The sequence below is a fragment of the Grampus griseus genome (genome assembly GCF_964374135.1).
Source record: "Grampus griseus genome assembly, contig: HAP1_SCAFFOLD_76, whole genome shotgun sequence".
In the NCBI taxonomy this organism is placed as follows: domain Eukaryota; kingdom Metazoa; phylum Chordata; class Mammalia; order Artiodactyla; family Delphinidae; genus Grampus; species Grampus griseus.
The window spans coordinates 862,555-878,114 of record NW_028133371.1 but is presented as its reverse complement, the minus strand read 5'-3'; the positions used below and the strand labels follow the sequence as shown (position 1 = coordinate 878,114).

Genomic DNA, 15,560 nt, shown 5'->3' with positions numbered 1-15,560 from the left:
ATAAACTTGAGAAATCCTGGGTTCAGTAAATTTAAACATGTTTCGTGACTGCAGGACTTTTGAGATGTGGAATGAGCTATAATGTGCTCTGTGAATTTCACTGTTAAGTAGAGTTTGGTCTGAAGTGTTTTTAAACTTTATTTGGCTCTACAACCCTTTGTCAGTGGAACATTTTAAAGGACTCTTTGTTTCCAGCAACTTTGGAAAATGCTGTTCTGGTCTCAGTTAAGCCCTTGAAATCTTAGCATTTGGAAGGAGATCCACACACAAGCTCATCCAATTTCTGGTACAGAAATCTACCATGTATCCATGCTATAGGCTCACTCAGCTTCATGATATTATATCTTTAAAATTCAGAATTCCACTTTAAAGTTGATTTGAATTTTATTTCTATTATATGGTATTATGTTTATGTTATGAATCCATCAGTGAGTAATTTGCTGAAACAGGATGATCAGTTTGCTGACTTAGAAGGGCTGGAATCTATAGACACCTTAAAATTAGGATGTAGATAACGAATAGTTGGATGACAAGAAACCCTGTTATATGAAAACAGGGATAATGAGTGTTCCAAATCTTATCTTTTCTGTTCTTACTTTTCTCCAAAGGTTAGCTCTAGAGTCCTTAATTCTCCATTCAGCATTAAATTATTGACTATTTTGCCACAACTACTGAGCCTGCGCTGTAGAGCCTGCGAGTCACAGCTACTGAAGCCTGTGTGCCACAACTACTGAACTCCATGCACCTAGAGCCCGTGCTCTGCAACAAGAGAAGCCACCAAAATGAGAAGCCTGCACACCGCATAGAAGAGTAGCCCCCGCTCACCGCAACTACAGAAAGCCCGCGTGTAGCAATGGAGACCCAACACAGCCAAAAATAATTATTTTTTAAAAAGTGGATGTATTTAAAAAAACCCCAAAAGGTCCTACTGTATAGCACAGGGAACTATATTCAATATCCTGTGATAAACCATAATGGAAAAGAATATGAAAAAGAATGTATATAAATGTATAAATGAGTCACTTTTCTGTGCAGCAGTAATTAACACAACACTGTAATTCTATACGTCAATAAAAAATAAAATTTAAAAAAACTGCCATAAAAATCACCACAGAAGGGGGACTTCCCTAGTGGTCCGGTGGTTAAGACTTCGCCTTCCAATGGAGGGGGTGAGGGTTCGATCCCTGGTTGGGGAGCTAAGATCCCACGTGCCTTGCGACCAAAAAACCAAAACATAAAACAGAAGCAATACTGTAACAAATTCCATAAAGACTTTAAAAATAGTCGACATCAAAAATAATCTTTAAAAAAATCACATAAATCAGAAACAAATGAAACATAATAAAGTCCATACATTAAAAAAAAGAGCATGGGTTCTGGTCACATCCCAGCTTCTCACTTACTTACAGCTGTGTAATTCTGGGCAACTCACATAATGTCTCCTCAGACTCCTCATCTATAAATGGGGATGGTAATAGTTCCTTACCTCATACTGTTGCTGTAATCCATAAACACGGTTAAGTGCCTTGGTAAATTGTTTGATGCTCTCTGTGAATTAAAATATGTCAATGGCTTCTGGCCATACGATTTATAATAGTTTGACAGTTAACCAAATGGTAAAACTATGCCATTTATTATTCCCATCTCTTTTTACCCCTTACCCTGTTTTGTTGTTTATGTTTTCTCCCACCACAGAGTGTTAGTTCCAGGAGAGCAAAAGCTTTATTTTGTTCACTGCTGAAAGCAATAGCACCCAGAAAAGTACTGTACATATGAAGCCCTCAGTAAACACTAGCTGAATGAATGGTGCAAACTGTCACAAGGAAAAATACACCAAAACTTTCATTATAATAAAAAAGTATAGATAAATCTTTCTCTAATGGCTTCCAGTCAAGTATTTTAAAACACCATATGCTATAATAAAAACATAAGTAATTTATTAAAATTGGAAGGCAAAAACATAATTTTAAAAGATTTTAAAATATTTAAACCTATGTTAGGTGTGATGGAATATGGATGCTTTCTGGAAATTCACAATCAGATCCAAGAGTATCACTTTCAGAATGTTCTAGTAGACTGAGTTTACTTTTAGTTGTCTTTGAAGAAACAGTCACTATTGTACTCTCTTTCTTAACAGAAATGTGTTTTTTCGAAGACTCACTTGTAATTGGTTCATTAAGCAAAGAATTATTTTGCCCAATTCCTTTGCTTTTCTGCTTTACAGGTGAGTCAGAGCAGGAATGCAGGTCCTTCCCAGGTTGTTTCTTAGCAGAGTAGTTTTTGGTATATTATGCTCTGGTCATTTTCTCTGAAGAAGACCTGCTATATCTAGGTAATTCCTCTTCTTTTCTTTGACTTCCAGTTCCAGAAATGACGTCTGCTGAAGGAGAACATGTTCTAGCAATGAAATCTTCAAAAGACTCCTGCTGCTGCTCTGTGACTGCGACCCCCAGGTTGTCTTTGGAAGTTTCTAAGGCCTCCTGAGTAGAGACTGGGACATGGAAGGAGTCGACAGGCAAAGGAATCCCAGCATCACCTGTAATTTTCTGAAACTGGAGGGAAAGACAAAAGACAAGACAAAAATTCAGTGATGAACAAAGCCAACCATTAAAAAGTAGAGTTCAAAACTTCAGTGTTACTCTGTGATCTTATTATTAACACAGTCAATTGATTATTCAGAAGATTTCAGAGCCAGTTTTTCTCTAATTATATCCTGCCAAGTGATTCTCAGCTTAACCTAGCTATATCCAAGGCTATGTCCGCTACATTTTCAGACTTTGGTGACTGGGGTAGTTATTACCCATTTCCTTCCCCTCACGAAAAATAAAACCCTACTCTGTAAGAAAATTAATTTCTTTGCTATCCTCCAGGCACATGTGAACAGTATATAATATAGTTTGTGACCAGACTGTCAGTTCCCAAGACCAGTCAGTTCCCAAGACCAGTCTGAGATTGGCTGAGCTGGGCGAAGGGGGCTCCAAGTGAGGCTGGAGGAAAAGCTGACAGGTTTCCCCTCCCATTCCCATGACCAGGTGAGTCACTGTAATATCTTACGTATCAGCTATGTCAAGATTACTTATTTTAAGAATTGTATCAGTACGTGTACCTCCATTAGTGTTCCTTCATTGTTAAGCTGACTGCATACAAATAGAAACCTAGATAAAATATGAATAGAACAGACATTTATACAACTTAAAATTTGGGATATTTTCTGTAATGTTTTCTTGCTTCATTAAGGAGAGTTTGCTTTAACTCATACACTTTCGAAAGAACTTCCAGTTTTCTTATGTACAACAATACAGTATCATGAAACGGGCCCACATTTACTAATCTCAGATTTGGAGAGGACTCCAGAGTCTTCTAGCTCCCGAGCATGTGAACTATTAGAGACTGACCATTATTATTTTCTCTCTGACTTGGTCATTTCCTTTTTGCTAATCACTCTTAGAATCCTTAAGTGCTGTCCTCTCCACTTACTTGGAGATTTTGCGTTGGTCCTGGGGCACTCTGCTTTGACTCTGATTTTTCTTCTTCAAGTGCCTTCTTTTCTTCTTTAGGTGGACTACTAACAGTAGAATTCATCTGGGGACGACCTAGTAAATGAAAATCTGACTGATCTATACCAGCCATTGTGGCCAGCTGCCCAAGCCTGGACCAGAGGAGGAGAGGAGAAAAGATAAAGGTTATTATAATCACAGAAGAGCAGTTTAGATTTCCCCAGACCTACAATCATGAAATACTTCTAAAATCTTAAAAGCCAACATCCTACTCCATACTACAAGCCTCTCTCTCCCCCAAATTCTCAGCCCTTTCCAGATTCATCCTCTAGGAGACATCCCACTGTCTCACTAGCAGCTTCAACATGTACCGTGCACCCCGTCCACTGCCAGTCACACCTCCATTCCCACACTTCTTTACCACCTTTCCTCCAGTTTCCAAGAATGTGTTTGTTCCTTCCTTCCCAACACCAACTCATTCACTGACAAAACACCACTCCATCAACTATCAATCTCCACTTCCCTCTTTCAGCAAAATTGCTCACGGTTGAGAACCACTGACCTATATCTTCCCTGCAGATTAATAATAATTTTTATGTCTAAGACAAAAATAACTTTAATTCAAACTTATCAAACAAGCAAAGTAAATGAAAGATAGGAAAATTCTTATCCATTCCCGAATATTTTCAATGAAAACTGCTTTCAATTTAGTCTTTACAAAAAACTGTACCGACTAATTACTCTGTCTACAGGTTACTCTTTTATAATGGGCTCCCCACTCTACCAAAGCGGGCTCCCCTATTTGCATTTCTTAAAAAATTTAATTCCTCCTTTTAAAACGTCAACTATATTACCTATAATTACACTAAATTTGGCTAAATATGGCCACGTAAGTGATGAAAATTGCTCCAGTTCCTCAGCAAACTACCATTATAGTCGCAAAGAGAAGAACGCCATGAAGAGAAATGAACTAACCCAGCATCTTTAAGGAGATCCAAGAAAGCATGGAACTTCTGAAAAGAATTCTCAATGCTGCCCAAAACACCTTCATCATCCAGGATCATGCTTGTGGACATGAAGGGCTTCAGACAAAGAGAAAGTTACATTTCTTAACTGGGCATTTTCATGTTCTAACTATAAAAGAAGACGGAAAATGTCTGACATGATTTTTTTCTCATTGTCATCAAAAGTAGTCTTGCCTAGTTTCAAGGAACAAAACTAAAACACTCAAAATGTAATTAATCTGTAATTAACCTAACTCTCCACCAGTAAAGACAGAGACCATTATCACATAATAACCAAAACCCCCAGGCACCCAACAAAGTTTCCTATATAACGCTTAGGTGGTATATAAGTAAACCAAAGTTATCGTTTTATTAATGATCTTTCACGAAAGATCACATTTCTAACTGGTTCAATTCATAATGGAGCCTCATTCCACATCAGAAAATTACCTGCTTTAAGTTTCCCTTAAATTAGAAAGTGAATTATAGAATCTGATCTGAACAAAACATATTACAACTCTGCTGAATGTTAAGAATTAACTTTAGTGAACAAAATATCTAATGCTTACGTTTAAAAGTCCTAAATCATACCCAACCCAATTTATTAAATGTACGATCACCAATGTTTTCTTTGGCTCCTTCAAAATACTCACTCCCGTGCACTCTTCCCCTTCCGCTCATCACCTATGCACTTAAAACCCCCTATAAGCTCAACTCCAGTATTTCTCAGAAAGGCTGTTATGTTCATGATGCCCCTTTTGCCTTATATAAGCAGGTGCTCACCATTTATTGAATGAGTGTCTGCCAATCCAGTGGATATGCACTTTGAAAAATTCCTCCCTACGCTCAACCTCTGATAAAGTATATTTAGAACTTTTTAGATTATGCCCTGCTTTCATGCACATTACCTAATGTAATTCTTATAGTATATATTTTTATCTTTCATTGCATTCTTAGAAGTTTTCCAATATCTTAAATTTATTTAAATGATTCACTTTCCTAATTCATTGCCAGGAGAGTCTCATCATGTCTTTTATGCTACTGTATATATAGTATATGCACAAAAAGTGCTTTCTTGAATCAAAGAATCATGAACAGATCATAAGCTAATGTCATAAAGCGCATGTGCGCGCGCACACATACACACACACACACACAACGAGATTTTCATATTTTTAAAAACATGCTTTCTGGAATATAGATCATATGATCACTAAATACCAGTAAATGCAAAAGTCCATATGATACAACCAATTTGCAACATATTACAGTTTTAAAGTTTACAAACTATGTGTATATGGATTAAAATCAAATCGAAATAAAACCAAAGCACTCCCAAAAGTATAAGAAATTGTTTACTTCATTGACTCATTTATCAGCCTTAAGTCTTATTACTCTTTCCTCCTTTAACTGCTTTAGGCACTCCTCCAGTTTTTCCTAAACAGAGTAAATGTTATAACTAATTCGTAGTATAATATCCAAAAGCCTTTCCAGCTATAGGACTCATCAGGATTTAGGGGCAGAGCCAGAAGTGAACTCAGCTTTTAGTCTGCTACTGGTAATATCATACCATGCTAGTGAAATGAATTATCAAAATCTATCAAATTAGCATAGTAAAGATTTATTTAAATTCCACTTTTTCCAACATAAATTTGTGGCAGCCCACCATAAAAGGCATATGCGTATAACATAGCAAGTCAGAAATAAATAGTTAAGAACAAGAAAGAAAAGTTCTATTTTTATTTGTGGGTCTCTTTATAGTAGGAACTCCTATTAATGAACATGCTTAACACACCTGAATTGCATAATTGCAGATTCAAAAGCATTTTTTTTTAAAGTAATCACTTTATTTTATTTTATTTTTTTTATTGCGGTACACGGGCCTCTCACTGTTGTGGCCTCTCCCGTTGCAGAGCACAGGCTCCGGACGCGCAGGCTCAGCGGCCATGGCTCACGGGCCCAGCCACTCCGCGGCAAGTGGGATCTTCCCCGGATCGGGCATGAACCCGTGTACCCTGCATCGGCAGGCAGGTGGACTCTCAACCACTGCACCACCAGGGAAGCTCCAAAAGTGATCACTTTTAAAGCAATTTACAGTCAAGCACTGTTCCTGGAGTTCCCTGGGCATTAAATCTAATCATCAAAACCCTAAGAGGGGGCTTCCCTGATAGCGCAGTGGTTAAGAATCTGCCTGCCAGTGCAGGGGACACGGGTTCGAGCCCTGGTCCGGAGAGATCCCACGTGCCTCGGAACAACTAAGCCCGTGCGCCACGACTACTGAACCTACGCTCTAGAGCCCCCGAGTAAAAACTACTGAGCCTGCGTGCCACAACTACTGAAGCCTGCGCGCCTAGAGCCCGTGCTCCGCAACAAGAGAAACCACCGCAATGAGAAGCCCGCACACCACTACGAAGAGTAGCCCCCGCTCGACGCAAGTAGAGAAAGTCCGAGAGCAGTATCAAACACGCAGCGCAGCCAAAAACAGATAAATAAAATAAATTTATTTAAAAAACAAACCGTACGAGGAAAGAACAATCACTAACTCCATGTAATTTTACAGATGAGGGAAACAGAGGCAGAGAAGTAGAGTAAGTAGAGCAGCACAGCCAAGGTCACACCACTAAGTAGCAGAGCCACACTGTGGACTCAGGAAGCTGGGTGCCGTTCCTGCTCACGGAGGTGGTAGTCTTCCCATTCACCAAGGTCACTGAAATAAAATGAACACTGATAAACTCCCTTAGGAGTTTCAGGAACTAAGACACTTCGGTCCGTGAAGTGGGGACACTGCTTGCAATAGGCAGAATTCTAACAGAGCCCCTAAGACTCCTACTTACTGAAGTACACAAACCTTCCACTTATCCAATCAAACTCTAAATCTAGGTGCTGTGCAGTGAAGGGATTTTGCAGACGGAATTAACGTTCAAAATCAGTTGTTTTTTTTAAGATGGGGAGATTATTCTAGGTGGATGTGACCTACTCAGGCACCCCATGAAAAGGACCTGAACTCTTCCTGAATTGAAGTACAAAAGGGACAAGAGGGAGACTCTCCATTGCTGGCTCTGAAGAAGTCCAATGGTGCGGCAGGGAAGGCAAGTGAGAGGCCTCTAGGAGCTGAGACTGTCCCCCGAATGACAGCCAGCAAGGAAATGGGGACCTCTGTCCTGCAACTGCAGAATCTGAATTATGCCAACAAGCCGAAGAATCTCGGAGCCATTCTTTCCCAGAGCCTCTGGATGCTAACACAGCCAGACTGACATCTTGATTTCAGCTCTGTGACCCACACAAACTATGGTGAACATCCAACCTTTGGGGCTCAATGTCTTACACTTACATTTCACGTGCTTTAACACTCTCAGGAGGGAACTCACATGTTCCCGTGTGGATCTGAGCAGGAAACCCAGTCATGCTGTGCCCGGACTTCTGACCTGCAGAGCTGTGAGCTAGTCAAATAGGTATTGTTTTCAGTCAGTAAGAGTGTAGTAAAACAATCAATATCCTACTCAACCTCCAGGTTCGTGAACAAAATAAATGACTGTCATTGTTTTAGGCCACTGTTTCGGGGTGGTTTCTTATGCAGCGATAAACAATCAGAATTCCTATACTTATGAAAACAGTACGGTATATTTATACCTTTTAACTGCTTTGAACAATCACTTAAAGAATGAGGAACTCTATTATATGCCATCATTGGGAGAGGAACTGGTATCACTTTCTGGAGAGTAACTCTTGGTACCTAACAATAATCCTACATCAGGGGTTTACCCTAAGGAAATCAAAGATGTGGGCAAAGATTTATCTACCAGCATGATGTCATAAGATTGTTTATAACCAAACCCTAGAAGAAAGCTAAGAGCCTCCAAGCTGGGACTGGTTTAAAGAAAAACAGCTCACCGTCTGAAGGAATGCGCCATGAAGCCACTAAGAAAAGAATGACAAGAGGTCTCGACCAGAGTTAATGAATGGGCTTCAGGAGTTCTACATTCATAATATATCTGTGCGTTTTTCCTGGGAGATGATGCAAAAGCTTAATCAAATTGTCTGATGTAGAAGAGTATTTAGTGACATGGCAAAATATTTTTGATACTTTTTTAAGACAAAAGAGCAGATTAGGTGTGTGGACACGCAGAGGTGGCTTCTATTTCCTTCAAGAAGCTGTTCATTGTTTACAAACATTTGCTCAATGAACATAATTTTTATATTCAGAACATGTTTAAAAAACTGAGAGTCTAAGAACTTCAAATTCTTTAATGTTCCATTACTAAAGCCAGTCAAGTTTTCAATGGGGAAAAAGGAAAAAAAAAGCAAAATTCCTCTAATTTTAATACGATGGTTTAATCAATCTTCTAGTTGTGTTAGAAGTGTTAAATTTTTGTGAGAAAGTGTATCCTCCTCCTACAAAGTATTCATAATTCATGTCCCTTACACGGAAATATGGAACCAAAAAAGTTAGAAAGTAAAATTGCTTGATATTCTATTACTTAAGACTAGACTAATGATAAGGCTTTGGAATAATTTTCCTTCCTGTCATCTGCTCTCCTTCCTCCCTTCTGTACACTGGCTAGGGTGATTTTTCTGGGACAAAGCTTCCATCATATTGGATATCAAATTTTATGTTCAACTTTTCTCCATTTAACATTGAAATCAATCATTTCTCATATAATCAGGGGATTCATAACCGTGATTTTTTTTTTGTGGGCTACAAAATATTCCACTGAGTGGGTTTACTGGTTAACCATTTTACACATTTAAATTCTTTCCAACTTTTCAATATTATCAGACAATAACCGTTTTTACGCATGAAAGCTTTTTTCCATATTGAGAATAACGTTCTTACAATAAATCCATAAAAATGAGTTTGAGATCAAAGCAAATGAACATTTTTAAGGCTCTGAGGTACCTGTCTCCAAACTTCTTTCCAAAAGATTTCTGAGATTTTACACTGCCATCAGCGATGTATCACTTGGTATATAACCTCTACTATAACTGTTGGCTTACTTCCTCACTTAGAGTGCAAGTTATTTGAAGATAGGGGTGTATTTTATTAAGTGTTTACCCCCAGCACCTGTGCCTAGCACAGCGTAGACGGTCAATAAATAATTGCTTAATAAGGAAAATCCCTGCCAATACAAGATGTATGTGTGTGAAAGACAGACTGTGTGTTTTTCTCTAACTGGATAGATGAAAACGTGTCATCTTCTTTAATGTGCAATTTTTTTGCTTATAATTAGTAATTAAATTTCTCTTTTAGATTATATTGTAAAAATTCAGATTCTCTGAGGCAAATGGGCCTGGCACTACCCATTAGCTATATAACCTTGGACAAGTTCTATAACTCTAGGCCTCAACTTCCTCATCTATAAAATGGAGATAAGCTCCCGTATCACAGAGCTCTTGTGAGGATTACATGAGTTAAAACACATATAAAATTAGAAGAGTGCTTGGTACACAGAATATGTTCAATTAATGCTGAATGAATGAACATGCGAATGCAAACAGTAGTGAAGGGCTTAAAATGAAATGGTCTCATCCCACTCCCACATCCAGCACTCAAGAAGCGACCGATTCTTTACGCAGGTTTTTAATTGTAAAATACGGTATGTGTACTGAGAAGTGCACAGAACAAAACTGTCAATGTGACAAATAAAAAGAGAATACTCACATAAACACTACTCGAATCTGAAAGTATTGATACTTGTCAGCATCTCAAACCGCCCCCCCATATCCTTTTCTCATCACAAGCTCCTTCCCTCTTCCAGGTTAAACACCATCCTCACTTCTTGACAATCATTTCCTTTAACCTGCATGCATCCCTAACAAAAGAGTTTAGTTTTGTCAACACCTAACTTTATGTAGAGGATCATAGTATATGAAGTCTTTTCTATCTTATTTCTTTCTCTCAACGTTGGTTTAAAAAATTCACCCACATTGCTGCCTGTAGCTCTAGTTCATTCAATTTTATTGCTGGATAGTGTTCCCACTGTACGAATACACAAAATTTATTTAATTTTTGACTCTTAATGGACATTTGGTTTGTTTTCAGTTTGTGCTAATGCAAATCATGGACAGGAATCCTGCTGTACCGGTTATTCTGGTGCCTTTACACAGGGCGGGGGTGAGGGCTGCTGGCTCACAGGCTATTTATGTACCTTCAGTTGATGGAGAGTGCTAAATGCTTTCCAAAGTAGTTGTGTCGATTTATACTCCAGTATAAACAGGGTAGAAGATTCTCATAGTACTTCAGGTCTACAATACCTGATACTGCCAGACTTTCTTTATGTATTTGTCAATCTGATTGGCATGTAGTTTCCTTGGTTTTGACTCACTTTTCTCTTATTAATGAAGTCATACACTTTTCTGTGTTTACTGGCTGTTTGGATTTCCTTTTTCATGAGGTTTACATCAATATTGTTATTTTTTATTTATTTTTTTATTACTATTTATTTATTTTTGGCTGTGTTGGGTCTTCGTTGCTGCGTGCAGTCTTTCTCTAGTTGCGGCGAGTGGGGGCTACTCTTCATTGCGGTGGCTTCTCTTGTCATGGAGCACAGGATCTAGGCACGCGGGCTTCAGTAGTTGTGACACGTGGGCTCAGTAGTTGTGGTTCACAGGCTCTAGAGCGTAGGCTCCGTAGTTGTGGCGCACGGGCTTCGCTGCTCCGCAGCATGTGGGATCTTCCCGGACCAGGGCTCGAACCCGTGTCCCCTGCCTTGGCAGGCAGATTCTTAACCACTGCGCCACCAGGGAGGTCCAACTATTGTTATTTGAATTCTTCTCCATTTCCAAGTAATACTCTTACATGACTATTTTCTCACTAATTTGGAGGCATTATCTGTTCACTTTCTAACTTACTAATAAGTAAGGGTTTAGTTCCTTTACACTCTTTCCTATGTCCACACTGCTCTGTAATGTCATCATGAGTTATTCCACTGCTCATGATCTCTTTGACTTGTAGTGATATACTTAAAAACCTACATTGTTGATCAACTATAAACTCTCTCAACGTCATGCTTTGTAAAATGAGGACATTCATACCATCTTCCCTTTTTTCTACCTCCTGTCTACCTTCCAAACCTAGCTTTTACGTTGTCAAAGTTGAAATTTATATTCTGTTCTATGTGCAGTTAAGTCTTCTGTTATTCGAGAGTCAGTAAGGAGTAAGGTTTAAGAGAACAGGCAGAGAGCCTCAACTCAAAGCCTCAATCCAACCTTAAAATAGGTACAGCCTGGGCAAGTTCCTTCCCTGTCTTAGTTACCTGTTCTCAAAAGTGGGAATGGGGCATCCCTGGTGGCACAGTGGTTCGGAGTCCACCTGCCGATGCAGGGGACACGGGTTCGTGCCCCGGTCTGGGAGGATCCCACATGCCGCGGAGCAGCTGAGCCCGTGAGCCATGGCCGCTGGGCCTGCGCGTCCAGAGCCTGTGCTCCGCAACGGGAGAAGACATAACAGTGAGAGGCCCGTGTACCGCAAAAAAAAAAAAAAAAGTGGGAATGATATTAGCACCAACCTCATAAGGCTATTCAGAGGATTAAATGAGTTAATATATGCAAAAACACTTAGAGCCTAATATATACTAAGTACATACTAGTACACAATACATTTCAGTACATACCAACTTAATACTAATACATACTAAGTACAGTTTACTTTAGTTATTAGTGATTACGTGCAAGTTGACGATAAAAGCTGCAAACCAAGACAGTATTGCCATTATTACAATTACATTAATATTGCCCACTGCAGATGTACTGTGTCTCTGTGTACAGACTACACCTTGTTCCATACTGTGCCAGTGTCACTGCCCTTGTGCAGGGTGACCACATACCCCAAGCCGCCTTGGGCTGTTCCAGTTTATACCTGTTGTCCTGATGTTACAGCATTAGAGCGCCTCCTTACACTATTCAAGTGTAAGGAGTTTGGACAAGTTCTGGTTTGGACAACAAATTAGACAGGTGGTCATTACCCCTGTGTGTCACTGAAAAGGGGGACATCTATAGTGTCAAGTTTAAGTGGATTCTTCTCTTCCTCACCAATAGTACGTTAAAAATCAATGATAGTTTAGTTTGCTTCATGTTTATGTCCATATAGCCTTTCGTCCTCTGGAGTTCAAGTTCCTTCTCCTCTTCCTCTCCCTCCTCCCTTCCAACAGTGCCTAATACCAAGTAAGTACAATATGCCTCAAGGTGTTTCTCAGCTCTCAATCACACAATCAATAGAAGCCTCTCCACCCTAGACTAGCTGCAATCTGCACCGAATCCCCTACTACCTTCCTTCTTGGTTTATTGCCTCATTTTGCTGGATTATTTCTATAAATAGCTTAAGGTGTAGCACAGGAGGTCAAATTTTCAAATTTCTTTGTGTACAAAGTATCTTCTTCAGCCTCCACTTATGACTGATAGTTTGGCTGGATACAAACCCCCAGAGTGAAAACTATGTGCCTGAAAAACTTTGGAGGTATCTTTCTAATGCCTTCCAGGATCCATGGTGCTGATGACAAGTATGATAAGGTCAGATTTTAACTCTTTTTTTTAGGTGGCCAGTATTTTTCTCTCTGGAATGGATGTATCCTCTCAGTATCTTATTCTATTTTAATTTATTTTTTCAGTATTTTAAAGTTTCACAATGAAGGGTGCCTAGGTATGAGTCTATTCTTGCTCATCTTGCGTAACTGTTTTCAATCTGAGGCCTGATGTCTACTTTCAGCTGTGGGGAATTTTGTTGCCCTTTGACAGCTTCCTTCCATTTTTGTTCTGGGTCTGGAGTTTCTAATAGTAACATGTTGGATCTCCCAGATGCAGCCTCTCTAACATATTTCTATCACTTTTTCCATTGTGTCTTTCTTTTTTATATACTGAGAAATTTTTTAAATTCCTACTGAATTTATTTCAGCAACCATATTTTCATTTCCAAGAGACCTCTCTTGCTTTCTGACCATTCTCTTTTTAATTAACACCCTAATCTTATTTTATAGCTTTTTTACAGCTCTTTTTAAACCTCTCTCAGGATACTAATTAGGGTTTTTTCTTAAATTATTTTGTTCCCTAAATTGTCCCTCGTCCTACTAGGATACGTTTTCACTCTTTTTCCCCCTCTCACGTTGGAAGCTTTACTCAACTATCACGCAAATGACAGTTATTTTCTATTTAAGAATGAGTGCAGAAAGCTCCCTGAAGTCAACGATTGATTGGTTTCTTATGCAGGAAAAAGCGGGGAGCAACTGTAATAGGATCTCCCCCAAACACAATTTTCTAGGGTGTAAAAACTCACACTAGCTGCCCTAGTTCTTGCCAGTTTCACTGGTTTCAAAATGAAATCATCTCATTTCAGGAGTGTGAGGGCGGGGCTGGGAGTCCACTCCTCCAAACACAACCCTTCAATGAGCTCCCCTATTCAGTCACACTTTTAACTAACTCCACCCTCTCTCCTACATGCGCATCTGAGCATGGGCCTACCTCTGCAGGTGGGGTCAGAATCCTCCGCAGTTGCAGGTGGTCGCTGTGCATATTCTAGGTGATGCTTTTCCTCTGTCCTACTGCTTCAGTTTCACACTCTTCCACTTGTCTTCCGTCTTTCAAAACTATGTTGAAATCTCTTGATTCTTGTGGGCTTATATACTTAAACCCTTTGATACCATCATTGTAGTGTCTTGTGAAAACGGAGAAGAGCTAAAAGGGTTCTCAGTACCTTCTGAATCTGCTATTCTGTGGTCCAGTGTTTAAACTTCTTGGTCTTCCCCAGTGTCTATCATTGCTTTTAGAAATACAATCTCCTGGTCTATTCGTGAAGGAAATGAATACATCACATCTAAAATGACAAGGAAGGCGGGTTAGATGCTCTAGGGCCTTGTCGTACTCTGCCATTTACTAATAAACCACTACGTGCTACAAATTGTAGGTGCTCATTTATAAAACGAAAGGGGGTAACCCTACACGAACTATAGATTTCTCCTACTCTAACATTTCATAATTTTCTAAGTTCTTTTCTTAAAATTTCTCTATATTATCATTAATTTTAATTAAAAAAATAAAAATCTAACTTTCTCTTTTGAAAATCAAAGAGTAATTCCCATAGTCCTACAATAATGGGATAATTAGTTCTGAAACCTGTCAAGTTTCATGTTTCATATGAAAAGAAAATCACATTAAATAATTTTTAAAAATTAAACATGAACTCTGTAGCACAAAGACAAGGTCCCCCCAAATGGTGTTCCTTTATTTACTAGAAATGTTCAGCTCTGCATTAAAGCTGAAAAAAAAAGAAATATATTATTTTTGAGGTACAAAAATTTCTTATGAAAATCAATTTTTCTTTTCTGTCCATACAAACAAAAGTATGGAATGACATTAGAGGTCAGGTTTAGTTGGTAATAGAATGTAGCTTCTTGATATTTTTTATTTTAGGAAAGGAGAATATCAACATCAAAACTTTTTTTTTACTTTTATTTAAAATGAGGCCATATTTTCCTCTTATAAAAACAGAGTTCAGCTAGACCTGTCAATTTTCTCATCTGTAAAACAAGAACACTGAATCACCTGACTATATTCATTCAGAACTCAATTTCTTTATCGTATGATCACTAAGATTCTCCCTAAATCTAATATACTAAGGTTCTAAGGAAAGGAAAATATATTACTAACGACATGTTTTGATTTTTATTTCTTAGAGTTCAAATGTCCACCATTCACCTTGGTCTAAGCTTAAGGAACCATTCAAGGGGATACAATGCAGATGGGAGGGGAAAACAGAACCCTCACACAAGCTGTGGCTTGTTGCAATCAGGCTTCCATTTGAAAAAGAATCTTCTCTATAGCTTTAAAGTGATAACTTTGTACCTGCAGTGCTTCTTGTTTCAAACGGATTTTCTCTGGCTCTTCCTGAACACTTTCTGAGGAATCATCGACCTCTTCGATTTCTGAGGAGGAAGGACTCTCTACTGTCACAGTCACAGGAAATTCTGATGGACCTGAGTGTCTGAAGAAGAAGATAGGAAATCACAGAGTTGTAACACTAAAGTGCAAAGAAAGAAGACAAGATTGTAAAAAAAGATAACACAAGCCAGAT

At 38.8% G+C, this 15,560-nt stretch overlaps 1 pseudogene across 1 annotated transcript in view; it reads right to left on the bottom strand.

The window, feature by feature from the left end:
- Window positions 1-1,991: 1,991 nt before the first annotated feature.
- LOC309817775 (centrosomal protein of 78 kDa-like) overlaps window positions 1,992-15,560 on the bottom strand; it is a 29,860-nt pseudogene continuing 16,291 nt past the window's right edge. Inside the window, exons 9-14 of the transcript in view lie at window positions 15,332-15,462; window positions 5,861-5,938; window positions 4,473-4,631; window positions 3,478-3,649; window positions 3,107-3,155; window positions 1,992-2,552 (exon numbers count right to left, since the gene is read on the bottom strand). The product of the transcript in view is annotated as a centrosomal protein of 78 kDa-like (transcript). The remainder of the gene's footprint in view (window positions 2,553-3,106; window positions 3,156-3,477; window positions 3,650-4,472; window positions 4,632-5,860; window positions 5,939-15,331; window positions 15,463-15,560) is intronic.